The sequence below is a fragment of the Talpa occidentalis genome, unplaced genomic scaffold (genome assembly GCF_014898055.3).
Source record: "Talpa occidentalis isolate TD23 unplaced genomic scaffold, MPIMG_talOcc4v2.1 talOcc4.6, whole genome shotgun sequence".
NCBI lineage: Eukaryota > Metazoa > Chordata > Mammalia > Eulipotyphla > Talpidae > Talpa > Talpa occidentalis.
In genome coordinates this window covers 97,034,257-97,061,536 of record NW_023604972.1, presented here as the reverse complement: position 1 = coordinate 97,061,536, position 27,280 = coordinate 97,034,257, and positions in this window count along the sequence as shown.

Below are 27,280 nucleotides of genomic sequence, written 5' to 3'. Positions count from 1 at the left end.
GTTGCACAGTAGAATGCTAACCAGTTTGGCCTATGAAATGTGGTGTAAAGTGACAAAGTGAATAATACCACTAAGGAGATCAAAACAATTAGATGATACTTTCCTTGAAAAACAGATTTCTAGAGTCAATTTAATAATGCAGTCTATAGACTATCTCATTCCTGGTGAGCAGAACAATTAAGTCGCCTTTTCTGTGTAATTTCTGATTTTACCTAAAGCTCCCACACATAAGAATATATACAAGAGGGCCTCTCTGGTGGCCCAAGGGATTAAGCACAGCAATGTGAGGCTGTCCTCAGCCTCTGCAGCACAAGTTCCATCCTCTACCAGCCAGGGAGCTACCCACATGGTGCAGCAGACCTCTCCTGTCTCACCTGCTGCTCCCCTCAGCAGTGTGTTTCAGTCAGTCTGCCTGTTCTGCTCCCCACTCTGTCTCTGGTGAATCCTCTCACCCTCCCACTCTGTACCTCTGGCCTATACCCTAGTTCTTGCATGCATAAATAAATAAATCTTTAAAAAAAAGAAAGAATATACAAGAGAACCTATATAGTGCTGTATAGTGTTGTACATATTTGTTTTAAAATTAACCTAAATCATTTTTGGAAGACTAAAATCTATATCAGAATAAAATAATGCAGACAATTCTGCTTTAAATTATTTCCATCTCAGTTGTTAAATATATTTACTTTAAAATTATGTGTGTATTAATAAATAGGAAATAAATATATATATTAGATATAGATAATAAAAAAAAAAAAAACAGAAAAGAAAAGAAAGAAGGTAGCAGCCAGCTCCTTCTTCCTGATCTTCCAGACAGAAAATATGGGATCCTGCAATCTCCCAGCTGTAGGGGAAACTTAACCACCTCAAGGAAAAGATAGATTGCTATTTAAACACAACATTTCCTTTGTATACAGTTATTTAATAGGTCCAGGTTTGTCTCTTAATACATTTTTATTTATTTATTTTATTGGGGTAACATTGGATTACAATGTTGTTTTTGTTTTAGGAGTACAGGATTTCCCCCTTGAGGTAATGTTACTAACATCCAAGCACCCACAGTGCATTGTGATTCTGCCTCACTTTGTTCTCACCATCCCTCTCTGGTAGCTCCAGTATTTCTAGTGTTTTTTTTTTATTAGTTTGGGTTTATCTGACCTTTTCTTTGGTTTCTCTATATTCTACTTATAATGACACCATTTGGTAGTTGTGTTTCTCCTTCTGACTTACTTGGCTCAGCACAATCCCCTCCAGCTCCAGCCATATTGTCGCAAATAGCAAAAGTTTATCTTTTTTAATAGCTGAGCAGTCTTTCACTGTGTGTCATACACAACACTGTCTTGATCAACTGATTTTTTTGTGTATGTGATTAGGTTTATTCTATAGTTTACTTGTTGTAAATAGTGCTATAACAAATGCAGGTGTGCATATATCCCTTTGAACTAGTGTTTTGTATTCTCCAGGTAAATACCTAGGAGTGAAATTGCTGGATCATAAGGTAGATCCATTTGTTATATTTTTGAAAACACCATGTTCTTTTTCATAAGGACTTGACCAGTCCACACTCCTACCAACAGTGTGAGAAGATTCCTTTTTCTCCACATCACCAGCAATGATTGTTTTCCTCACTGTTCTAGATGAATCCACAGACATCTCTGAATACTATATTATTCAGAGTTTTGCCTATATTGTCCTCTATGTATTTTATGGATTCAGGTATTATATACAAGTATTTTTACCATTTTGACTTGATTTTTGTGTATTGTGTGAGATAGTGATCTTGTTTCATTCTTGGGCATGTGGCTATCCAGTTTTCCCCAACACCATTTACTGAAGAGGTTTTTCTTTCTACAGTGTAATTTTTTGTTCCTTTGTCCTAGAATGACTGTCATTATAGGTGTGGGTTTATTTCTGGACTCTTAATTCTATTCCATTTGTTTGTATATCTGTCTTTGTTACAGTACCATAGTGTTTTGGTCATTATAGTTCTGTAGAATTATTTGAAGTCTGAGCATGTGTTACCACCCTTCCTCCTCTTTATTGTCAAGATTATTTTGGTTAAATGTTTATATTTTCTTTATTTTAAGATTTAAATTTTTTCAAAGGTATATTAGAATTTTTTCGCTAATCATGATGGAAATTCATTGAAGACAGATTTTTATTTACTTTATGTGTTTTACTCATATCATCTGGTAACACAAGATATTCAAAAAATATTGCTTTGCCCAAATAATAATGTTTTTGCAGATTCCATTGCACATGTAATAAATTAGACAGAACTTCTGGGCTGGTGTTGCACTCAGGCCTTTCATTATTAATAAAACCTAGTGATATTAACCTGTTTGTCAAACTTTTCTTTTCCCTGCACTCCTGAGATATGTAAGACATCCCTATCTGTAGAGTCCATGGCTAAACTCACTCTAACTAAAGTGGGGGGTAGAGGCCAGGAAAGATGGATCTTAAAAAATCCTAAATGAATTCTTAATACTACCCTTCACCACATCCCCTTAAGTATAGTGTATTCAAATGGCAAATTCATGGAGGAGAATGACAAGCAATTTAGGCAAACACTTGCTTTAGAGAAACAAACTTTTATACAAGCATAAAATAATCTTAGTTCATAAATGAATTATTCTTGTAGCAACTTAGACTCTTAAGAGCATGGACTCTTTCACCAGAATAATGGATTGAAAGTTGCTTCCATTTACTTGATGTATGGCATTGAGCATATTCCTAAAACTCTTACACCTCCATTTCCTCATTTTGTACTGCAGGGAAACCAACAATTGTACAAACCTAATAGTCTGGTGAGGATTAAATAAACTCATGTTAGCAGAAAAACAAAATCTGTGCTGACCTTCAAATAAGTAAATGAATGAATTCAGCAAGTAGAAGCTGTTATTGTTGCAGTAGTGGCTGTTAAAAGAATACTTGGTCTCTTTTATGTTATATATTTGAAAGCAACAAAATGTATCATGTTGTATGTGTGTGTGTGTGTGCGCGCACGTGCATGTGTGTGTTTGTCTTCTCAGGGTGCCATAACAAAATACCACAGCCTGAGTTCATAAACTGCAGAGTCTCAAAAATCTGGGTGCCAGCAGGTTTGGTTCTAGTTAGATTTCTCTCCTTGGCTCACAGATCACTACCTTTTACCATATCTTCATATGTTCTTTCCTCTGTGCTCACACAAACAGAGATAGAGACCTGGAATCTCTTCTTTTTCTTGTAAGGACAACAAATAGTTCTATTGGATCAGGACCTTACATTATGACCTAATTTAACTTTACCTCCTTAAAGGCCCTCTCTCCAAATACAGTCACATGGGGGTTGAATCTTCCACATGGAGACTCCCTGATGGTACAGGGGTTAAAGACAGTGCTGTCAAACTATTGCCAGCCTCTTCAGTAAGAGCTCAATCCTTGGCTGGCCAGGGAGCTAACCACATGGTGCAGCAGACCTCTCCTGCCTTGCCCCCTGCTCCCCTCTGCAGTGTGTTTCAGTGGATCTGCCTGTTCTGCTCCCCACTCTCTCTGTGAATTCTTTCACCCCCTGCACCTCTGGCTTAGACCCCAGTTATTGTATGCATAAATAAATAAATCTTTAAAAAAATCTTCCAGTGCCTCCCCGGTGGCGCAGCGGTTGAGCGCTGGGTTGCGAAGCTGCCAGCAGCTTCTGCAGTGCCAGTTGGATCCCCAGCTGCTCCCCGGCCACCTGAGGAGGGTCCCACATGGGGCGCAGACCTCTCCTGCCGCCTGCTGCTCCCCTCAGCAGTGTACTTCGGTCCTTCTTCCGCTCTGCTCCCCGCTCTGGCTCTGGTGAATTCTCTCATCCTCCCGCGCTTCTGACTGTACCCAGTGCTTGTATAAATAAATAAATAAATAAATAAATAAATAAATAAATAAATAAATAAATCTTTTTAAAAAATCTTCCACATAAGAATTTTGGAGGGACACAATTCAGTCCATAACAGCATAAAATCCAGATGTTTTCAATTTTTACCCAATTCACTACAATATTCCCATGTACTAATTAGACCACATTAGTTTAGCTAAATTACTCACTAGAAAAACAATGTTAATAGCACTTTGCAAAATTAAATTCCTACTCTCTAACTTCCTCTAAAATTAACATTTGCATTTTGAACCAAATTAATCATGACTCCAATACATTATTTTGCCTATATCCTACCAAAGTGTTTCGTGAGGGAGAGACAGAGGTGCAAAGACAGAGACAGGGTTGCAGCCTCTGAATACCTACATAATAATTAAGTCAGAATTATCATAGGGAGCTTCCTCAAAACATATCTGCCTGTCTCACTAACCTCTCCAATGCTGAAAAGTATGTGGGTATCTTTGGATACTATTGAAACCACTCCCTGATTTCTTCCAAATCATTCCTCTCTTTTTCATAAAATTACATAGCAAGTATTTCCCTACCTCTCCTGTGGCTGCCACTTCTCAGTGAGGATCAAATACAGTTATTTAGAGCTTTCTAGCAATTGGACTAGATAGCTGCCTTATCATCCAAGTCTATGAACCAAATTATTTTGCAAAAGACAAAAAAATTTAAAAATAGATTAGATGATATATTGATGTCACTTAGTTTTACAAAATAATCTTGATTTATCTAGTGGGTGTTCCTAGTTTTCCATTAATATTATAAGGTTTGTTTCTTTTTTTGTTAAATAATTCTTTTAAAGATTTATTTATTTATACATACAAGAACTGGGGTACAGGCCAGAGGTGCAGGGTGGGGAGGTGGTGAGAGGATCCACCAAACACAGAGTGAGGAACAGAACAGGCAGACTGACTGAAATACACTGCTGAGGGGAGCAGCAGGCAAGATAGGAGAGGTCTGCTGCGTCATGTGTGTAGCATCCTGGCTGGCCAGGGCTCATGCTGTGCTGCAGTAGCTGTGGATAGCTTCATAGTGCTGCAACTTAACCCCTGGGGCCAACAGGGAGACCCAGGTTTGTTTTAGAAACTTTACTACTTGGTTGTTAAATTATTGGTAGCTTGACATTGATGTAGAAATATTTACTAACAAAATATTTACTAACTAAATATTTACTAACAAAAATCAACAACAAATTCTACAAATCAGGATTTTTTTTTCTTGAAGGAGCAAATATCCAGCATTTACCAGCATCCCACTAGGTATTTAATGCAATGTATTTATCTATACGTATGTATCTATACATATGTATTTATGTGTACTTATGTCTGAGCATGAGACTTTTTTCTCCTCCCTCTTCATCTATTCATGCCCAGTTCATTCCAGTTCATCTATATAAAACTCTCTATTTGAATTTTTTTTAATAAGGAAAAACCTAAATGAGAAGCATATTGGCTCAGTAGGAGTGCTCTTATTTTGAAGTAGCAAGATGTCTCGGTAGTCGTCCCATGAATAGATAAATGCATACTCAGAATTTCTACATCTTCAAGTCTACAAATACAGCTTCTTTGTATAAACAGATTCCTATATATTTACATGTCAGCACTGCATATAATACATAGTATTCTATAAATTAGTGATTGTTATGTGGTAATTAGACCTGGAACCTACTGAGAATGCTTATAAAACAGGCATAGTTTCCAGTCGTACTCTCAGAGAGCTACCAAAGCTATAAATCCAGGGTAGAATCCAGGAATCTGATATTTGACAGTATCTCAGGTGATCTGTGCTGCAAGTGGTTCTCAGCCTACACTTTCAAAGCGCTGCCATAAGGTGGGGTACAGGTTTGGTAGCAGTGCCTGCAGGCTTTTGGTCACTGTGCCAAAAATTGCTTTGAACCTGTCTACTCTAAGGAGCAATATTTGTTCAGTCTCTCTAGGTCATGCTTACATCTCAATATCCACCTCTCCAGGAGCCCTGATTAAATGAACTCAGCCTCCAAATTTGTCTGGATAAATTCTATCCCAGCACTTTTTCTTTCTGAAACGTGTATTTTACTTGCCAATTGATTGCTGTTGAACAACTACTGCTGGTTTTCTTGGCTAGGGATCATATTTTTGTGTCCAACTTATAAGTAAAAGCAGGACTTTGCTGAGTTGGGACTTCCCCAAAGATCACACAGCTTCTGTTCAAAGTCATGCTTCCAGTTTGCAACCTGTTCCTTGGAGCTCCATGGAGATTCCCAACCAGAAATGTAAAGACTTTTGAAGGTATTTACGGGCCTCCTTAAGGAAAGAAAAGGAATGTGTACTACTTACCGTCAATCTTTTTATTATCTATGGGGTTAATGTTTGCCTAAAAATTTCAAAGATAGTGGCTGACCTAGCTAATCTTTGCTTATTGGTGTTCTGATATCCGGCTGTAACACAGTTCATTACCAGTGCTAAGCTATTTCCTCAGAGACTTGTTTTCTGTGAATCCTTCACTCGGATAAACTAAATGACTTTATGTATGGCTACTATCCTAAGTGTTCCCAAGTTGTTCTCTTGCAAATGATTTCCAGCATTAACACATGGCATTATTTCTAAATTTTTGTTTTTCCCTACGTACACACCTACTCTGAATGCAATGAACACTTCCAGTTGTTTCTTCCAGGAATCTCTTTCCTCTCCCAAGCCTGCACAGGGACAAGCAGGTGTGATACACCTACTCCAGAACCATATGCAAGCCTGAGAAGAATGGAAGAAAAGGTGTTTGCATAAATTGCACAAAAGCCTGAGTGCATATTAGAGTAGCTTGAGCTAGTTCAGTGCACAACCTGCACAACTGTGCTCAGCATACTCTCCAAGATAGGACTAGTTAGAACCAAATTTTTCACATCATTCTGGCTGTGGGGAATACCTTCTATGTGACTAATTTTTATCTTTGAAGACTCAGTTCAGATTATTATCTTACCTTTCCAGACAGGTCAGTACTGTTCTCCAAAATGGCCTATACGTTTCTGGTCAAATACTCATTTAAAACTATTATATTGAGATAATCTGGTTTTGTGTCTATTTCTCCCTCTATATTGTAAATGTATCGAAGACTGAAACCAGAAAGCATTCATCCTGTGGCCTTTAGAACATAGTACAATGCCTGCTACATAGTAGGATCTTAATAAATGTTTATTTAACTGTCTATCCTTTGCAAAGGGATGGCATATTTGCAATAGCATTTGCTTCTCTTAAACACTTCTAAATAGAAGAGGAAAGCTAATGATGCGGAGACTTCAGTAACACAGACACTCCACTCCACTCGACAGATTCTGTGAAGAGCTTTTGTTAATTAGGCAAGTATAAACGGTAACATTTTGAATTATTAATGTATACTGCCTCTCCTTTAACCTAAGCACATATTCAGGTGAATTTCTCAAAATAAACTCCTCAACCTTAATCCATTTTGTGAAGCCTGTGTTTCAGTATATTATTTGGAAATATTATGAAAAGTACTAACTAGCTAACAGTGATTATTTTAATGCTTATATTTACAATAGACATGCTTAGCTTCTGACAACTTTTTCTTAAATATACAAAAAAAAAATCACTGTAATCAGAGAAACTGAATTACAAGTTTAGGAACAATAGGCTGCATATTAAATTTTTAGGTTTATAATTTGGAATAAATGATACATTTGAAAATGTCAATATCAGGCATGGCTTCAAAAAGATGGGTTAGGAGTTCCTAATGACAAGCATATTTTGAAACCTCAAGATCTGCTACAGTCTATAAAGCAAGTATGAGTAGAATGCAGAATTGCTCTGATGTTTTCATAGTGTTTTCAGATTTTGTAAAGAGACATTTATATTAAAATGTGATAAAGCATAAAAACTACTGTGGTGGCAGTGATTGCATAAAACTGTCTCAACAATGAAATTATTGATATACTGTACTTGATGGGATACACTTTTCAGATGTTAAATAATGGCAACCTTCAAAACCCTGGGTAAAAAGATATAACATTTTAATCTTACTGGTGAACTACAGTGTGTTTATTATATATTAATTGAAATTCCTGTGCACAAGGTGAACCTGGTTTGTGCAGACTTAAATTTTTAAAGTTGCTTTGTATTTTCTTCATAAAATTAGGGAAGAAGGGATGAAGAAAACTAAGCATCTGAGCAAAATTTATCTATAGCTATTATTTAGCCATTATATTGTTTATATATTAAAAACTTGGAAAATATCATATGTGTCCTATAGTAGCACATAGGTTACATAAATTATATAGTTATACCATGCATCCATAGAGCATATATTGCAACTATATGAAACATTTTAAGGGGATGTAGATATTTTGTTGTTCTATTTTAAAGACTAGTATGGGCGGGCCTCCCCGGTGGCGCAGCGGTTGAGCGCTGGGTTGCGAAGCTGCCCGCGGCCTCTGTGGCGCCGGTTCGATCCCCAGCTGCACCCCGGCCACCGGAGGAGGGTCCCACATGGCGCGCAATCCTCTCCTGCCGCCTGCTGCTCCCCTCAGCAGTGTACTTCGGTCCTTCTGCCCTCTCTGCTCCCGGCTCTGGCTCTGGTGAATTCTCTCATCCTCCCGCACTTCTGACAGTATCTAGTGCATGTGTAAACAAAACAAACAAACAAACAAATAAATAAATAAATAAACATGCCTCTAAAGAAAAAAAAAAAGACTAGTATGGGGCCTCCCCTGGTGGCGCAGCGGTTGAGCGCTGGGCTGCAAAGCTGCCCACAGCCACTGCAGCGCCGGGTTCGATCCCCCGGCCGCCAGGCGAGGGTCCCACATGGCGTGCAAACCTGTCCTGTGCCCCCAGCTGCTCCCCTCTGCAGTGTACTTCAGTCCTTCTGCATCTTCTGCTCTCCGCTCTGGCTCTGGTGAATTCTCTCACCCACCCCCACCCCACCCCCCAGCGCTTCTGACTGTACCCAGTGCTTGTATAAATAAATATATAAATCTTTAAAAAGAAAAAAAAATCTTAAAAAAAATAAATAAAACGCTAGTATGCCAATATATATACCATAACCCTTGAAAATGTAAAAGTAGTAATATGTCTGACAAAAGTAGGATAATGCCGTTTGACAAGAAGTGAGAAAATATGTGTACATTGATTTCCTAATCTTTTATAACAGGTATTCAATAGATAATGTCTGAAGTTAACGTTTTCTGAATAACATTGTTGAAAAGTGAATTCACTTTTATTTTAGAAGCTGTGGGCAAAATTGTGCAGGAATAAACTGCATAAAAAATCCTTTCATTAATCCCTCTGTGAAATATTGCTTATTTTACATGCTCAAGCCTTTTAAAATTGTGGGGTTTTTTTCTGATATTTGTGATCCAACCCAAGGCAACATTGCACTGATAGTCTGATATATTTGCCTTGCTAAAGTCTTGGCCATAAAGCAATGGAATGCACTAAAAGATAAAATAGCTAAATTGATTTCACTCACATGTGGAAATAGACTGAGCTTCAGAGTAGGCAGAAATGAGGAGCTAAAGGTGAAACAGAAATTGAGGTCCTAAAGATACACAGTCTAAGGAAAGAGAGGAGCTTGAACACTGTTGAAACAAGGGGTAGGGGACCTAAAAACAGCTCTTCTTGCAGCAACACATGCTCTGCCTTTCCCTAAATAAGAATTGCCTTGATCCATTGATTTTACTCTTGTTTGTGCTATAAGGGGAAAAAAAAAAAAACTAGTTTGCAGGATACTGGTGAGAGGGCAGAGATAAAGGGAAAACAAATACAGAAAATAAACAGATAAATGCATGAAAATAAATACATCATTTGCAATCCAAGAAAAATTGAATGAAACAGCTTGACTGAAGCTAAGCATTAATGCCAGACTGTAAGAACTAAAAATAGAAGATGAATTGGGATAGATGATGGAAGGCACTGAAAGATAAGAGTAGTAAATTTTAACAAGTATGAATAGTCACTTCTAGTTTTTGAACCAGACTTTGGAAAGATTTAAATAATAGGAAGTAAACTGAAAGTACAAAACAAAAGGAGGAGAAACAACATCTTTTAATAGCCCTCGACATTGCAGGTACAACAGTCTGTAATTTCTCATCTAATGCAACGACCTGATAAAGCATATATTATAATTTTCACTTTTTAGATGAGGAAATTAGGGCTTAGGGAAATGAAGTAATAAGTCTGCCTAAGATCAGGAAAAAAAGGACATTATTTATATACTGTTTGGGAGACATGTTCTGGAAAGATGGAGTAAGGACCTCCAAAAATCCACTCCTCTGCTAAAGTAATGAAAACGTTGACAAAGTTGTCATAACCAACTCTCTTGCAACTGTAGAAATTAACTAAGGGTTTGCCAAAATCCAGCAATGGATTTATTCCAGAAAGTGGGTAAGTGTTGGTAAGAACAGTAAGCTTGTGGATTTTAGCTTTCCCTGTTCCCACTGCCCCTCCCAGCTCTACTGCAGCCAGGAAAATCAGCAGCAAGCAACCTGGGTGACTCTGCAAGCCCGCAGGCTCAGGGAACCAGCCTGAGGGAGCCAACTGGGTTTAGAGCTCAGTAAAAAGCTCCATTCCCAGAGAATAGTCACTATTTTTCTTCTCTGCCAGCTGCCTGGAAAATCTTCATTCATAGGGCATGTCATACTTGACTCAAAGCTCAACTCAGTGGGAAATCCTTGCTCACAGGATAAAAAAAACTGTCAGTCACCATTGTTAATGTTGAATTGGCAAATAGTAATATCAGTTGAGGAAAAGAAGAGGCAGGCCAAAAAACCTTAAAGGGAGTACCTGGGAGATGACCCTAGAAGGTGTAGGGGAGCAAAAATTCTGACACCCTAAAATATTCCTTTTTGGCAAAAGGTTAATTTCATGGGAGGGACTCTCAAGGTTGGGTGGAGCTTGCTTTTAAAAGGGCATGCACCTGGAAGACCTAATCGCCTATCTTTTTCTCTGGAGAAGGCTGAACTTACATCTGCATCCCTTTGCCCGCTGTGCCCTCCCCAGTAACCTCCCTAACTTAACTTCCCTTTCTCAAACCCTGTCACCAAAGTCCTTCTGTCTTAGCCAAGCTATTAAGATGGCATCTGAGGCCAAGTGGGTCAGTTAGTTAGTTTTGCTGGGTCTTTCTTGGGCTAATCCTGCGTTCTCTGTTGGTATAATCATGTAAGTCCCTGTTCACATTACTTGTGAGCATGTCATGGCACAAGAGAATCATCCAGTACACTTCTGATTTCTTATAGGCTGTCAATAATCAAAAAAGCATCAGACAGATAGCTAAGAGGAAAAAAAAAGAAATTTTTAAACTATATGGCTCATAAGTATGGGAAAGACTCAGCAGAACTGAGACCGGATAAACAAATTAACATCAGACGGATCAGTAGGAGAAAAAAAGAACAAATTTAGTGACTCTGTGGAGAAATCACATGGCTATAAATTCTAAAGTAAATGGGACAAGCTGGGGGGGTTGTATCTTGTGCTAATGGGCCTGTGGCATTAAAGAGTGAGGGAGGAACTTCATATAGATAAAGAGGAGATGCCAAAACCTTGTTTCTATATTTTGGTTTGTGTTAAGATAGGTTTCCTGAATATAAAATATTATTCCTGGAGAAATCCTTCAGTCTAAGTAATATCATTCCTTAGTGATGATACTATTATCATTCCCCCCAAGGCCTTCAGGTCTCAGTTGACCTTAGTTCCACTGTTGCTGTTACATGTATTAGAAAAGGACTACTTTAGACACCTTGGGAAAAGCCTATCTGACCCCTTTTGGGGTCAAACCAAGCCTACACCAATTCCATTCAATATTGTACTGGAGTTTCTAGTTAGGAAAATTATGTATAAAAGGAAATAGATTGCATTCAGATTGGAAAGGAAAAGGTAAAACTATGTCTGCACACAGAAGACATGATCTTGTATTTTACCAATAGCTTCTAGTTCTTCCTGTGGGCACCATAGATTTATCTGTGATTACAAGACTAAGGTCCCTGCTTCCTTGCTGGCTTTTAGCAAGGAACTCATTTCACCTGATAAAGCCCCAACTCAATCCTTGCCATGGGGCCTCCTCCATCTTCAAACCAGAAACAGCACAGCAGATCTTTCTCAGGTTTTGAATATCTTACCTTTCTTTTTTTTAAAAAAAAAAAAAAAAGATTTATTTATTTATTTATTTATTTATACAAGCACTGGATACAGTCAGAAGCACAGGAGGATGAGAGAATTCACCAGAGCCAGACCAGGGAACAGAAGAGGCAGAGTGACGAAATACACTGCTGAGGGGAGCAGAAGGTGGCAGGAGAGGTCTGCGCGCCATGTGGGATTCTCACCGGTGACCGGGGATCGAACTGGCACTGCAGAGGCTGCAGGCAGCTTCGCAGCCCAGCGCTCAACCACTGTGCCACCAGGGGAGGCCTTATCTTACCTTTCTGTGACCAGCTGGCAGAGGAAAAAAATCTATTTTTAAAGAGCTCATATAATTAGGCCAGGTCCACCAAGTTTGTTCCCCTTGGTGGTCAACTGACTTCGTACTTTAATTACATCTATAGAATACCTCCATAGCAATACCTAGATTAGTTTGAATAACTGGGGAAAGTGCAGTGATACCAGGGGCCAGGAATTTGGGGGAGGAGAGCATCTTACAGTTCTCTCTGGCACAAATCTGGCAGGGTTGCAAAAGGAAATCTGTCACCCTGCTCTGGGTCTTTCTATTGGCTAATAACCAAACAAACAACTAACAGTTAATAAAAGAAAAAAGCCAGAAATAGCATATATACCTTCTGTAAATGTGGGAGAGAAACAGTAAGACTGAGTGAACTCCCCCCTGTGACTTCAGATACCATATTAAACAACCTTAGCTAAGACATGTTTGGTGAGGCTGGTGGTGGGAAGGGAAGGCAAGTTAGGGTTGGTTACCATGGAAGGCATGATAAATGAAGTTATCACTGTTAGGCAGGTTTAAATTTTATCTTCTCCCTTGAAAAGAGCTAAGGAGTTTAGGCCTTCCAGTACAGTGAGGAGCCATCCTTACAGAGACAGATTTGCCTTTGTACATGTAAGGATCTCCTTCAAAAGGCAATCTCCAACCAGTTTTCAGATGGCTCCTATGAAATAAACCTTTTTGGCAAAGACAAAAGGTTTGGTGTGACAGATTTTTTTTTTCCTCTATCATTCTCTTTTAACGCATCAGCAAAATTATTATTGTATTTGTAAACTGTGTGTTTAAGAAATTTCTCAGCTAAAGAACAGAGAAAATGAGTGCCAAGCTGAATGGTGGGTTTGCAAAGATACAGAATTCATGATTACTTGTGTATGGTGTGCTTTGCTAGAGTATAGGTGAGTAGCTTGTGACTAGAACACAGTGTGAATTGGAAGGTAACAAGTGAAACTGTACAGACAGGTAGAGACCAAAAATTCTATGTCATATTGAAGAGATTAAACTTTATTCTGAGGGCTATGGGCAATAAGGAAAAAGCACAGTTAAATTTCCTTGTGGGCAGATTGTTCTGAATATGATACGGAAGACAGACCCTGGGGCCTGGCTGCCTGCATCTGAGTCTTGCCTCCATTCATTACCAGCTCTGTGATCCTGTACATATTCTTTAACCTCACCATACCTTAGCGATCACATCTATAAAAAGCACATAATATGAATACCTAGTTTGGGTGCTTGTCTTATGCATTAATTGAGTTAATACAATCAAAGCATTTTGAACAGAGATTGGAATGTAGTAAATGCTACTTAAGGATCTGCTATAATCATTATTAAAAAAAAAAAGAATGGAGAGCATTTGGAAGGCTATTGAAATAAGTGATGGCTCAGGTCAGGAAGGACTCAGACATTTATATCAGATTGAGAAACACTTGGAAGCAAATCTGACTGGACTTGATTTGATATGGGTGATAACGCAACAGTAGTTGAGAATGATTCATAGGCTTTATCGTGGGCAGATTCCTAGGGTTTAAGGTGAACAGTGGACCAAGACGCGGTAGTCAGAGACTTGTAAGAACAAGAGGAGAATATCATCACAAAAGCTAAAGGAATAAATTATTTGAAAAACATGTAATGCAGACAACAGTATCAAAAGTAGCAAATAATTAAGTGTTGGTTTTAGAGTTGACACTACAGATGTCCTTAGTGTCCCCATGAGAACAGAAATGTGGATGAAGCAAAAGCCAGACTGTGATGGTAATGCAGAAAAAAGGGAAGGAAAGAAGCTATGGTCAGAAGGTTCTAGAGCAAAATTTTAGTCCTAAATAAATAAATTTATAAAAAGAAGAATCTGCTGTCAATGTAGAAGAAGTTCAACAGTGACTATTTAATTAATCTGCCCAGCATGGATTGTTCGCTAAGAAAATTACCAGGTGTGTAGTATTTAAAATTCTGTGTGATTACAATTCACAGCATTTCTCTAATACCTTAGTATTAACTTCATGTGAAATATCAACCACCTATGATTCAAATCTAGAAGGAAAATAGAGTCAAAAATATTTTTGTCAGACATCAAAGGTTTCCTTTCCCAAAAATTTGTGCCATAAGACAGATAACCCCTGATGTGATTCTGAGTCTTCAGGGCATTTTGTTTGGGTATAATTACCCATTATTTAATGTCTGGAAAGTGCCCAAACTTCTATCTCCAAATACGTCTCAAGAAATTCTGGGTCATCTTTAACTCAAAGATCATTGCAGTCTGATCAAGTGTGGGGACTTGATCCCTGGGGACTAACAGCTGATATTTTGAGCAGCTTGTGAACACAGCTTGGGTTATAATCTCTTCACGCGTTAGCTCATTTAACCCACACATAACCCAGGAATCAGGAGCCATTATCATCTTCATTTTATAACAGATAAAATTTTGATTTACAAAGGTTAAATAACCTATGGAGGCAGCACCTGGCAAGGGCTGTGCCCAGATTTGAATATAACTAGTTACAATTGTATGATTTCTCTTCCACATAATGCAGCATTCATTTATTCAGGAAGGAAAAGTGTGGTTAAGAAAACAAGGAAAAATTTTTCAGGAACCTGAATATTTATTATGAGAATAATTCATTTATTATTCTCCCTTCTTTTCGGATTTTGTTTTCTTCACTGCAATGCATATTGCCTTTACCAAAGAGAAGGCAGAAAATAGAAAAGGTTAACTGAAAACAAGCAAGTCAGCCTTATGTAAAACTGTGAGATAAGTGAAATCTGCATCCCCCACAGTCTCAAGTCTCCTTTGCTTCCTGTCCTAGGTAACTGAACAGATGGTGATTCCACAAGCCAGGGCATCTCTTCTGACAAGGTCTCATTGCTTTGATGGCCTTTGCGTTGCTAAGCAACTCTCTTTCTCACCCTCTAGTCTGTCCCACCCATTGCTGCTCATCAGCTCACCCTATCATCCCACACCTTCCACAATCAAAATATAGAAATAATACACTTCATTTCCACATTCCACAGATTCTTCAATGTTTCAAGAATATTTGCTTTTGTTCTTAAATTTTGTGCAAATATTCTCACTGATAGTGTTTAGTCTTTTTTCCCGTTACCCTCCTTAGAGGAGGAGTATTTTCTAATCTTTACCAAAAGCTTAACAGATCTTTTTAGAGATTTTTTTCTTTTTCAGATTTTTAGGTGGCAAGTCTGCCTCATCAATAAAATGATAGCACATCCTATGTTCTTTTACTGATCAGAATGCTACTTTTCCATAATAATCCCTAATGACAAGTCCTGCATCATAAAGGAGGTAGTATGTCGCTTTGTTTTCATAACAACTAGAATAAATAAGTTTAAAATGGGTTTCCCAGAGACACCTTAACAACAAGAAAGCAACTTTAGCAGCAACAAAGCAGTTCAATGATGGGAATTGCAAACACAGTGGCAGCCAGGCGGGAGCTATTTTTGAACAGACAGGACTCTTACTGTCCCTCAAATTATACCATCGACATTGCCTCCCTCCCTCTGTTCATAAGGAGGATCATTCCAGCTCACAGGAATTCAATACCATTTCTTATTAATAGAACTGTGAAAAGATTTGGGAGGAGGAATGTATAAATTAGGATACAAAAACATTTTTCTCTCAAGTGTTAACACTGTTCAAAGATTCATGTGAGGACACCCTGGACATGAAATCTAATTTTAATCATGGGCTTTTGCTTTTTTTAATATTACCTTAAAAATAAAACTTCACTTTTTAAACACTTGTCAAATATTTGTCAATTACTTATCACATGCTAAGCATGAAGGATAAAGCAGTGAATGAAATGAACTTTATTTCTGCCCTGGGGCACCTTAAAATTTACCAGGGAAGACAGATATCAAACACATTATAAAAATGTGTTACAAAGACTTCCAGATGTTCATGGAGTATATGGCAGGGAAATTAAAGTTGTAATTCTTATTTTTAAAAAAGATTTATCCATTTATATATGCATACAAGAACTGGGGTACAGGTCAGAGGTGTGAAGGGTGAGAGGATTCACCAGAAACAGAGTGGGGAGCAGAAAAGGCAGATCTACTGAAATACACTGCTAAGGGGAGCAGTAGGCGAGCCAGGAGAGGTCTGCTGCACCATGTGGATAGCTCCCTGGCCAGGGATCGAACTCATGCTGCAGTGGCTGTGGACAGCTTCATAGGTTGCATCTTAACCCCTTGCGCCACCAGGGAGGCCCTAAAGTTGTGATTCTTTTTTTTTTTTTTTTGAAGAATTTTTTTTTTTTAAAGATTTATTTATTTATTTATACAAGCATTGGGTACAGTCAGAAATGCAGGAAGGTGAGAGAATTCACCAGAGTCAGAGCTGGGAACAGAACAGGCAGAGCAATGAAGTACACTGCTGAGGGGAGCAGCGGGCGGCAGGAGAGGTCTGTGCGCCATGTGGGACCCTCCTCCGGTGGCCGGGGAGCAGCCGGGGATAGAACAGGCGCTGCAGAGGCTGCGGGCAGCTTCGCAACCCAGCGCTCAACCGCTGTGTCACCAGGGAGGCCCTAAAGTTGTGATTCTTAAGAAAAATTAAGGTATCATTTACTCTCTAATCTATTACAGTTTCTATTATTTAGCATTCCTCATATGAAAAAATATCATGAGAAAAATTAATGGCAACAAAAAAGAACCTAATTGAGGTCATTTTCTGTGTCTTATTCTTATGCCAATAAGATTTCTAAAACTGATTAAAGTTTTGTAGGTTGTGCTTTTATATAACTATAGCACTTTTATCTAGTTGATAGAGAAAAACATATTTATTCTATTAATTATTATTTCAATTATCTACATGATGAGTAAATAATGTAAATAGTCTCAATAATTGTTAATGACTCTTTGCAATAAGAACACAAGCTAGATGGCTTAAAGCATTAAGAATAGATTATTGTTATTTTATTTCATTGATCAATCAATCAATTAACTGTGATTGCTCAATCTATAAGTACCCTGGATACAATTTGCCAAATTGCAGACTTGGATTTACAATCCAAAGTAAATCCATGGGGTAAAATCTGCATATGTTTTGGAATGAAAGCAACAAAAACCTTAACCAAAATAATCATCTTGTCAAAACAACAAATACAGGTTGTATCTATCAAATTACTCTTTTCTTGAAATTCAAATAAATTAAAAATGGAAATAATAGTAAAGGGTCTATTATTTTTTAACCTTTTAATAATACCAGCCTACAGAAAGATTATAGGCCTTCAAATTAAGTATTTTATTATTTAAGAGTTTTCTTTTTTTCTCTAAACCCTGAGGGAATAAAAGCTATCTCTGGACAGCTAGTACTTTGAATATTCAGTGAAACAAAATCTCTTCAAGATCAATTATTTAAACAGATTAGTAGCAGAAAGAAGTCATTTTCATAGTCAATTTTTAAAAAGGTACTCACCAAATGACATACATATTTCAGATTGAAATGAAAACAATGTAATGAACCTTACTTTATGTAAATGATTTTAACAGCTAAATTATAAAATAGAACATAATACTATCATTAATAAAAACTGAAAGAAGTTTACTTATGGAACATCAGTAGCAGTGAGTAACTTAAATTGTAGCCCATGAAGCATAAATGAAGCTTTACATGTAGCAAAGGGCCAGGAGTATGCTCCTTATGTTACTCATTTTTTATCCCCACCCCTTATTATATAAAAGTCGGGTAATATTGGGGCATGTTTTGAAATAAGTTACATGTTCAATGCTCCTAATTTGTGCTTTTTTTATGTTTGCTAAGTGGAGGGGATGTTGTAAATCCATATGGTAAAATCATATAGTCATTAGAACTATAAGTTTCCATTCAGGATGGAATCTCACAAAAGTTCACTGTTAGAGGCATTAAAAGGAAACTCAGTCAGTGAGGCCAGGGGGTAGGTGGAAGGAGGGATGAGTAGGTGGGACACAGAGTATTTTTAGGGCTGTGAAAATATTTTCTTTCATCCTATAATTGTGGATGCCTGTCATTACACATGTCCCCTGCTATCTGCAAGTAGAGTGTTTCTATGAAATTTTCTTAAACTGAAATGGTGTAAAAGCAATTACCATTAATTTATATGGGAAAAGATTGAAACATTCTCAAACTCAAATAATAACCTTCCAAATCATACCAATAACATACGAAACCTAAAATACCAACATAGAGTAATAAGGTGATATGTACACAGCCTGTATAAAGTAGTTCCCAGGGAAGGAGGTTGGCAGTGCTACTTTTAAAAGTTCTATCACTGCTGCAACAAAAGCAATGCTGAACACTACTTTCACTTTGAATGCAAATTTTTGAGGAGCAGGGTATATTTGTATACATTTGTTAAAACGCACAGAATGTACTAAGACATGAGTAAAACATGTGCTACAAAAGATGACCCTGCATTAATACATCATTATCACTGAAAGTCCGTAATTTACATTAGCATTCACACATGTGAAAAGCAGGTAATAAAACCACTTTGTTTTTACAAAGGATTTGTATCTCTTACTATTGTCACCAACCAAAGGAAATCTGAAAAGGACTTTTTTGCTTTTACAACAAAAGCTGAAAAGTGAATCTGGAGGTGGATGTAGATATTGGGGGAGGCTATCAATGTGTGGGGGAAGAGAATATTTGGAGTTCTTTATACTTTAAGTTTGCTATAAACCTAATATTGCTTTAAAAATTAAGTTTTGGGGGGCCTCCCTGGTGGTGCAAGGGGTTAAGATGCAATCTATCAAGCTGTCCACAGCCACTGCAGCACGAGTTCCATCCCGGGCCAGGGAGCTACCCACATGGCATAGCAGACTTTTACTGGCTCGCCCACTGTTCCCCTCAGCAGTGTATTTCAGTCAATTTGCCTATTCTGTTCCCCACCCTGTCTCTCGTGAATCCTCTCACCCCCCCCCCAATCTGGTCTATACCCCTGTTCTTGTATGCATAAATAAATAAATCTTTTTTAAAAATTAAGTTTTAAAACTAGACATTTAGTAAGACAAGCTACAGGATTTTTTTGGTTTTATTTTGTTTTTATATACATTCCAGTTGAGGGAGCAGCTTCTGAACTCTCTGCAAATATTCAAATATTAAGTAAAATGCAAATGGCACAAAGCTTAACAACCACAAGGAAATGCATAAAATGATCATACCCCAATACAAAATTATCAAGTATATTTTTCTACAAATATTTGTTGATTATTTTATGAGTCTAAATATACAGAAATGGAGCATAGTGACACTCTGAAATTGAAGCACAGAATCCCATTGAGCAGAGACCTATTTGTTTAAGAAAGTTTCATGCATAGTAATTTAGGTAACCAAAAAAATATATTTTAAGTTTTACCAGAGTCTGATGAACAACTATATTCACTCAACTTGATCCAAGAGTAGTTCTACTGCCTCCAAACAACTTAATTAATTCAAAAAGTAAAGAATGCCACTCTCAGGCCAAGTATAGTAAAGCAGTGTAGATTTTAACATCTAGGTCACAAAACCAAATACACATCTCAGGTTCTTAGGACTCAGCTATCCAACAAGCCTTGTCAAAAAAGTTTTTGATGAAGGAAGTGCTACATTAAGAGCAATGACAGAATGAAATAGTGTTACGGGCACATGGAAATGGATCTCTGCAAAGAAATTAAGATCAGGAAAGGCAACCAATTATACAGCCTAAAAAGTGGGGTTCAAGTAAGAAAGGGATAATACTCAAAATGCTAAAACTGAAGAGGCAGAAAAATTGAGGGACATTTCAGATTTCCTTCTAGAGTCAATGGAATCCTGCCTGGTCATTAGCAAGAATGGGAAGAGTAAGCATTAGTGCCTGAAGGGTTTGGGTGGTAAGTATCCAGGAGGGATTACCATGCTGAAAGGAAAATGAAGAGGGAATAGAGAAGAAACACAGACCATAAAAAATGGGTCATGTCCAGTCTTAAATCAAAACACATTGCTATAGTTTTATAAAAGACAAATCTAACATACTTCTCCTATGGTTTTGATGTGATTCAATTCAACGAAATTTTTTCTATACCTCCATGGCCTATGTTTGGGGTTTGAAGCAGCACTGGAAGATTTAGAAGTGAATTAGTCATGAATAAGAAATGTATCCATAATATAACGAGAAAGATAGATATATACCTAACTAATAAATTGAATTGTGCTAAATTTTGTAATAGAAATATAAGGTGATGAACAGAGAAGAAGAAGAAGAAGCAATTAATTCCTAACTATGTTCTAGAAGAAATATATTAATTACAATTGCATCTTTAAGTACTTTGATATTCAGAAATATGTGGCTAGGAAAATTCACAGACATAACACAATACCAGGATGACTTTGAAAAAAGGTCTTAATCTCATTAGATTTAGGTTTCTTATCCAGAAAGTAAATGATTAAGATCACTTTAACTTGCTTTTAATTTAATCTAGAAACTTTATACTTCTGTTTGTGTTATTGGAAGGGCTATAAGGAGAAAGCAAGGCAAAGATCATCAATGGGGAAAAACATCTTAGAAATCACCGGATTCTGAAGTTACTGACAATTCTTTCCATGTATGAGGTGAGAGATCGTCACCTCAAATTTGCAATTTTTAAAACTTTTTCATGATTTCAAATTACCTGCCTTTAAATCCAAATGATTTTCAACATCAAGCATTTACGCCAGCAAGCATTCTCTAGTTGACATTTAGGGCAGGATTTCTGAAGAATTATTGTGCTTTCAACAACAAGGTTAGTAGCAATTAGAAACAAAATGGGGGAGTGTTTCTTTTTTTTTTTCTTTTCTTTGTTTACTCACAGGGTTTGCTTTATTCAGGAAGAAGTGCAAATTTCCTATTTACAGTAGAATCCATTGGCTAGGTTAATCTGTGAAAGGAAGTATTCAAGATCAATGTATGTAAAGTTATTTCCACATGCACTGTTCAAAGCCTTCTTCTAAAATCTTTTACTTGCTCAGTGCTTAAAATAAACAAGTGAGCTTTCCAATGGCCTTATGCAAAACAAACAAACAAACAAAAAAAACAACAACAAAAAACACAAAACCCACACACACTCAATATAAGTGCACATATTTGACAGATGTGTGAGCCTACCTCAGAAATATTGCAGGTTCAATTTCAAGTCACACACATGTTATGTTTTCCCAATACATATTAAAGTTACATTTACACTATGCTGTATTCTATTAAGTGTGTAATAATAGCATTATGTCTAAAAAAACAAGGGGCACACTTTAAAAAAAATGTTTTATTGTTAAAAAATGTTAGCCATCATATGAGCCTTTAGTGAGTCCTAGTCTTGTTGGTGGAGGGTCTTATAAAAAACACAGTATTTGTGAAGAGCAATAAAGCAAAATGCACCAAAAGGAGGCATGTCTGTTCCTGTCTGCTGTGTACATATAAGCAGTTACTTTTAACGATTCTTTTAAATACTGCCTAGTGCCTGCTTAAAACTTGTATATAAGGAGAGAAGTAGTTATTTGTTTCTGGTGATATTAGGAAAAATTAACTTTTTCCTATCAAGTTTAGCAATGACTTTATACAAGATTTCAAAAATATCCAGATGTTTATTCCAAACCACTGGAATCAAACTATATTCAGAGGTATGCTGTTTTAAGTATTATGCCAATATTCTCTTCTAGTCTAGTAGAAATGTCCCTGACCTTCGCACCTAACTATTTCTTCCTTTTGAAATTCTTCTTCATAAGCTTCTGATACAGTATATTCCTGTCTTTCTCAATATCTTGCTGAAAATTCAAAACTATTTTCTTGCATTTCCAAATAATCAAAGCACCACACTTCAGGCCCTCCTGAATTGTCTTGCCCTATGCCACCCTTGATGCATTAGCTAATTCACCCATTTCACCCTAAAAAGGACTATATATAAATCACTCCAGCCCAATTAGACTTGACATTCTATTCTCTGAAGGTTATAAGAAAAAGGGCAAGAAGAAAATACAATAAGGATCACATTTACTGATAGTAATAATTGGTTTAAACTTAAAGGAACTATGTAAATGTAACTGAAAAAAAATTCAATATTCAATGTCGATACTATTATTTTAAGGCAATAACCTTATTTTATTCCTAAACTCAACTTAATTTCTTAAAAGAATAAAATATTTCACCTGTGTTGAGTATCATTTATACAGTCACTCATCAACCAAGTGTGGAAGAAAAATATGTGTTATGTTTCTTTTAATTCTATGAAATCAATAACAATGATACAAATTATTAATCAACCTTTGATGATTTATTATTTATGTCATGGGCTATTAGATGCAACTATTCTGTACTAGCTTGTCCAATAACAAGTTTTCCTCATTTATTTTCACTTTTGCTCCTAAATATAAGCTTATCGTCTTCAACAATAGCAAAAAAAATGTTTTGATCAGCTTCTAAAGAAGACAGTGTGCCAGGAATTGCAGATGCAAAGATAGAATATCATTCCTCAGAAAATTTACTATACACCTGATTAAAAAAACCTAAATACATGTACATACAAATAAAAATACAAAGCCATAAACACGGCAACAGAAAAGCAGGTGAATTGCAGCTGTTACATCTCTGGAGTTGAAGATATTTATTGCTTGGCATGATATTCACATGGCCTCACTAACTTTTAGAACAGCTCTGCTCTTAACATTTGAACAATTTATTACCTAATTATTTCATTTGCCCTTTTGAAGAGTCTCTCTCCAGGACAAAAAGGGGATCCTTAGAAAGTCATGCTACCCTATTGCATTGAAAGTAAAATAACCTTTTATCAAAAGCTTTGTGACCATTTATGATACTGAATTTGTATTTTAATCATGGAGTTCAACAGGAATATAGCCAGTGGGAAGGACTTAGTTACAAATGGTGTCTTTCTCATGGCTGCTGCCCAGCCCCAAGGGATGCTCCCCTGAAGTTCTGAACCTGTAACAGGGTGGTCCCCAGGAAAGGGGGAGGTTCCCGGTTCCCTGCCCCACCCAAATGGAGGGTGGAGCTGAGCAGGGAGAGGATAAGCTGAAGAGAAGACTGAGGAAGGAAGCAGGATGGAGCCAGAAGGAGACCTGGAGGAGGCGCATGGAGCCTAGAGACACGTGAAGAAACTGCGCTTGTCTTTTGGTCCTGGACTGGGTGATACAGATGTGGGTGAGAACCGTAGGGAGGGGACAATGGCAGCTTTTATCTTGATTTTGATTTTGCTCTTTTCCTTCTGGGCTTGTCTGGTTGTTTCTGACCCTTTTCTGTGGGTCCCCACTGGAAGATGCTTTAGACTTGTGGCAGGCTTTGGGGACTTGCTCTGGGCCAATCCCATTTGGATGGAGTTTTACCCACTAGGGGACGGGTAACTTTGGGTGCTTGATTTAGAAACTAGATTCTTTGCCTTTCCTGTCTTTTTTCCTAGTTGTATTAAAGTTCCTTCCCATTAAAGTCTCATATGTTTTGTGTTGATGCCGTGGATGGCAGAACCCATTAAGAATAGGCAGGTTTGCAGGGTCTGGGCTGCCCCTCTCCCTGCCCTGTAACAAACCCTGTGATAGGAAAGGACAAAAAGACTTTTCTCCACCCCCCTCCCAGGTACCTCAAAGTGCACATAGCTGCACCTTCATCCAAACAGATGTTCCTCCAGGTGTATCTGCCTGAGGCAAAAATTCCAGGAAACAAGCATGAACTCACAGCAAAGCAATTCGCTGGAGTTCAGTGGATAATTGAGAAGCCGCTTTCAGAGTTTGAAAGATGACTTTAGATAGTCTCCACTTGATGTAAATGGCTATTTCATTAGAAGTATAATATGAAAGAAGGAAGATTATTTATTACATATTAAAGATTCTTGATATTTCAGATTGATATTTTTTAAATGTTGAAAATGTTCCTGCTGTGTTTATACTATGCATGTAGTTTGTATTAGGTTAAATCAGATGAATTGCCTTATTTGGTAAGTTAAAAATAGTTGAGTATTCCATTTTATCTGATGCAAACTGATTACTAAAATAGTTTTACAACTAGCTAAAGAGTGCAAAGTTACATTTATAACACCATTCTGATATATTTTTTCTTTTTTAAAAAATATTTTGGCATGATGCTAAACAAGATATTTTCAAGACGTGCTGATATATATATATGTATATATATATGTATATATCCACTACCTCTAAATTTGTGTTTACTTTACTAGAGCTGGTCTTAATTTTCAACTTGGATCTTCAGGCTTTGTATCTCTAGCACTAGCCAAGTAATTTAAGGTATAACCTGACATGAATTTTAGCACATCACATTAAAAAATAATATTGAACATTTAGGTTCTCTTAAAATGCAAAAACATAAAAAAACTGGTTCCCTACCTTCTCTAAAACAAAAACACTTCACTATGCAATGGCAGATAAGAGTTTTCACATGCTGGGCCTCCCTGGTGGCTCAGGCGGTTGAGTGCAGAGCTAGGAAGCTGTCCCCAGCCTCTGCAGTGCCAGTTTGATCCTGGCCGGCCAAGGAAGTGTATTTCAGTCAGTCTGCCTGTTCTGTTTCCCGCTTTGTCCCCTGTTCTTGTATAAATAAATCTTTAAACAACAAAAAAAGAGTTTTCACATGAATTATTAATGTTAATAATTAGAGAGAATCTTCAGATTGAGAATACTCTTTTGATAGGGATTTCCTTGAAAAGGTATTTAGAACATCTACCAACTTTTTCACAATTTACACCTCTATAAAAAATTTAGTGATTATAAATAGATTTGTATTCATTTATTTACTTGATTAGACAATTTTTACTTAACCTTATTATGACTTTGCCTTGATGCACAGTTATAATATACCTCTATAAAGCATTAATTAGTTGAACAGTGATTAAACACACAAAAAAATCTTTTTAAAAGACTCTTAAAGCTAATTCTGATGTAAATTTAAATTAATAAAACATGTAAACCCCAAAATTAATGAGAATGTTTATCTCGTCAATTAAATTAAGTCAGAATAACACAGATTAAGTAGTTATAATTGAAAATATTACAGATCTTCTAACAAAAGGAGTAAACTAGGCACTGGGAAGCAGAGGTAGGTAATAGCGGTGGGGAATGATTGACAAGATACTTGTCAGGAACAGCAGGGCAAAGTAGCTGTCCTTATTTCTGGAATTCTATCTCAATTGGTGGGCTATACCTGAAATTGAAACAGAAAATTCTAGTGTAACTCACGGTGGAATGACCAAATTACAAAACAGCTGGTCGTGTGGTTTATAATTTCGGAAAAGAATGCATTAGTTTCTCTTAGTGTGTAGAACAGAGTACAAAATAAGAACAAGTGCTTTTCATGGGTCAGCTGATCTGATTTACTCTCACAGAAAACTCTCAGAAATTAGGTTTTTATGCTGGGGAAAATAAGATCAATATTTAAGCTAGAAGATTTACTAGCTGCACACCATCAACCACGTCTTTTAAATATAAAAATTGTAACATATTTGTTATAGGGTCTAATTCTTTCGTGATACTTAAAATGCATTCCACTGGTGAACGTTGGCAAGAAATAGCACAAAACTTTTTCGTAGTTGAAATTAGAGATCTATCTTATTTTTTTGGCAGTTAATGTGAGACCATACAGTATAGCCGCTGTCTCAATAGTCACGAAATTAACGGCATAAAATTGCAAAAACGCTTAGCAGCCTGTTTGCTGCGGTGGGAAAATGAAAAAGGCCTTACCAGGTTTTGGAATTACAAGAAAGGTGTTGAATTGCTTTTTGGATGACTCACTTTTAATTATTTCATTTCAAATATAACTGCATTTAAGGTTTGTGGGCGTTTGGTTTCTCTTTGGAATAAAAACTTTCCAAGAGGCACGTGTTAATTACTACAGACCAGAATAGCAAGGGCCAGCCTGGGGCAAGAACCTGGAGAAAAATGTCAAAGCAGAAAAAAAGGATTTTTTTTTTTTTTAAGATCTCTTTCCCGCCTATCTGCAAAGCTAACTGCCACAGCTGCTTAGACTTTATCTCAAAGACAATAGCGCCGCTCGCCGCCTCGGGGGGGTTCAGACTGCGCGCCCTGCCCTTTGGGCTTCTCTGTCCCGCCTGTCCCCTCCCCACTCGCTCCCCTGCCCCAGAGGCGAACTGTCCCACTCTAACCCCCCGTCCCAGCTGCACCCCTGCCCCATGATTCCCTTACTCCACTAGTTCCTCTGCCCGCAAGCCTCCCAGCTCCGCCAACAACTCGTCTCCATCAATCATCTGGCCCCACTAGTCCCTCTAAATAACAGTCACTCTGCCGCACCAACGCCCAGCCAAGGAGCCAAAGACCGTGGTGATGAACCCGCAGTCTGGCCAGCGCCATTCCTGAGCCTATGGGCGAAAACCCGGGGCTGGGTCTCGAGATGCTGGATGCCTCCCAGCAACGTGCGCCCACGATGCCCAGCACACCCCGGCTCTCCGCAGGCTGGCCTGGGTCTCTCCTCCACCCGGGTGCTGGGCCTCCCTCGGGCTTGTTTGCTTGTCCTCATCGCCCCCCCCCCCACACACACTCCCACCCCCGCCAGCCTTGCTCCCTCCTCCAGGCTGCTTCAACAGCCGTTTGCTTCCTGCGGTGTCTCCTTTTTCCCCTTCCTAGCTCCATCAAAGGTGGCTCTGTTATTGAAATATGAAGCCATTTCCTCTCCAAAAACCTTGGTTACTCAAGGCGGGAATCAATGGACCTATATACTCTCCCAGGAGTTATAAATAAATGTGTATTTGTTCAGGAGGCGTTTTCCCGCGTGTCTCAGCATCATCCCCAGTGGTTATTTTAGGGGTGTGTGTGTGTGTGTGAGTGTGTTTGTCCGCGTGCACGCGCGCGCGCGCCTGTGCCCATCTGGTTTTAATCCTGGGTATGGATCTTTAAACCAACCCCACCCATCCCGTACAACTCTTGCATTCCTCACTCTATAAATAAATCCAGGTTCTTTGAGCGTTGTCTTCCAGGGATACAATAACAATTGTTTGTTAATAGGGATTCAAATCCATTATCGATACTGAGTCC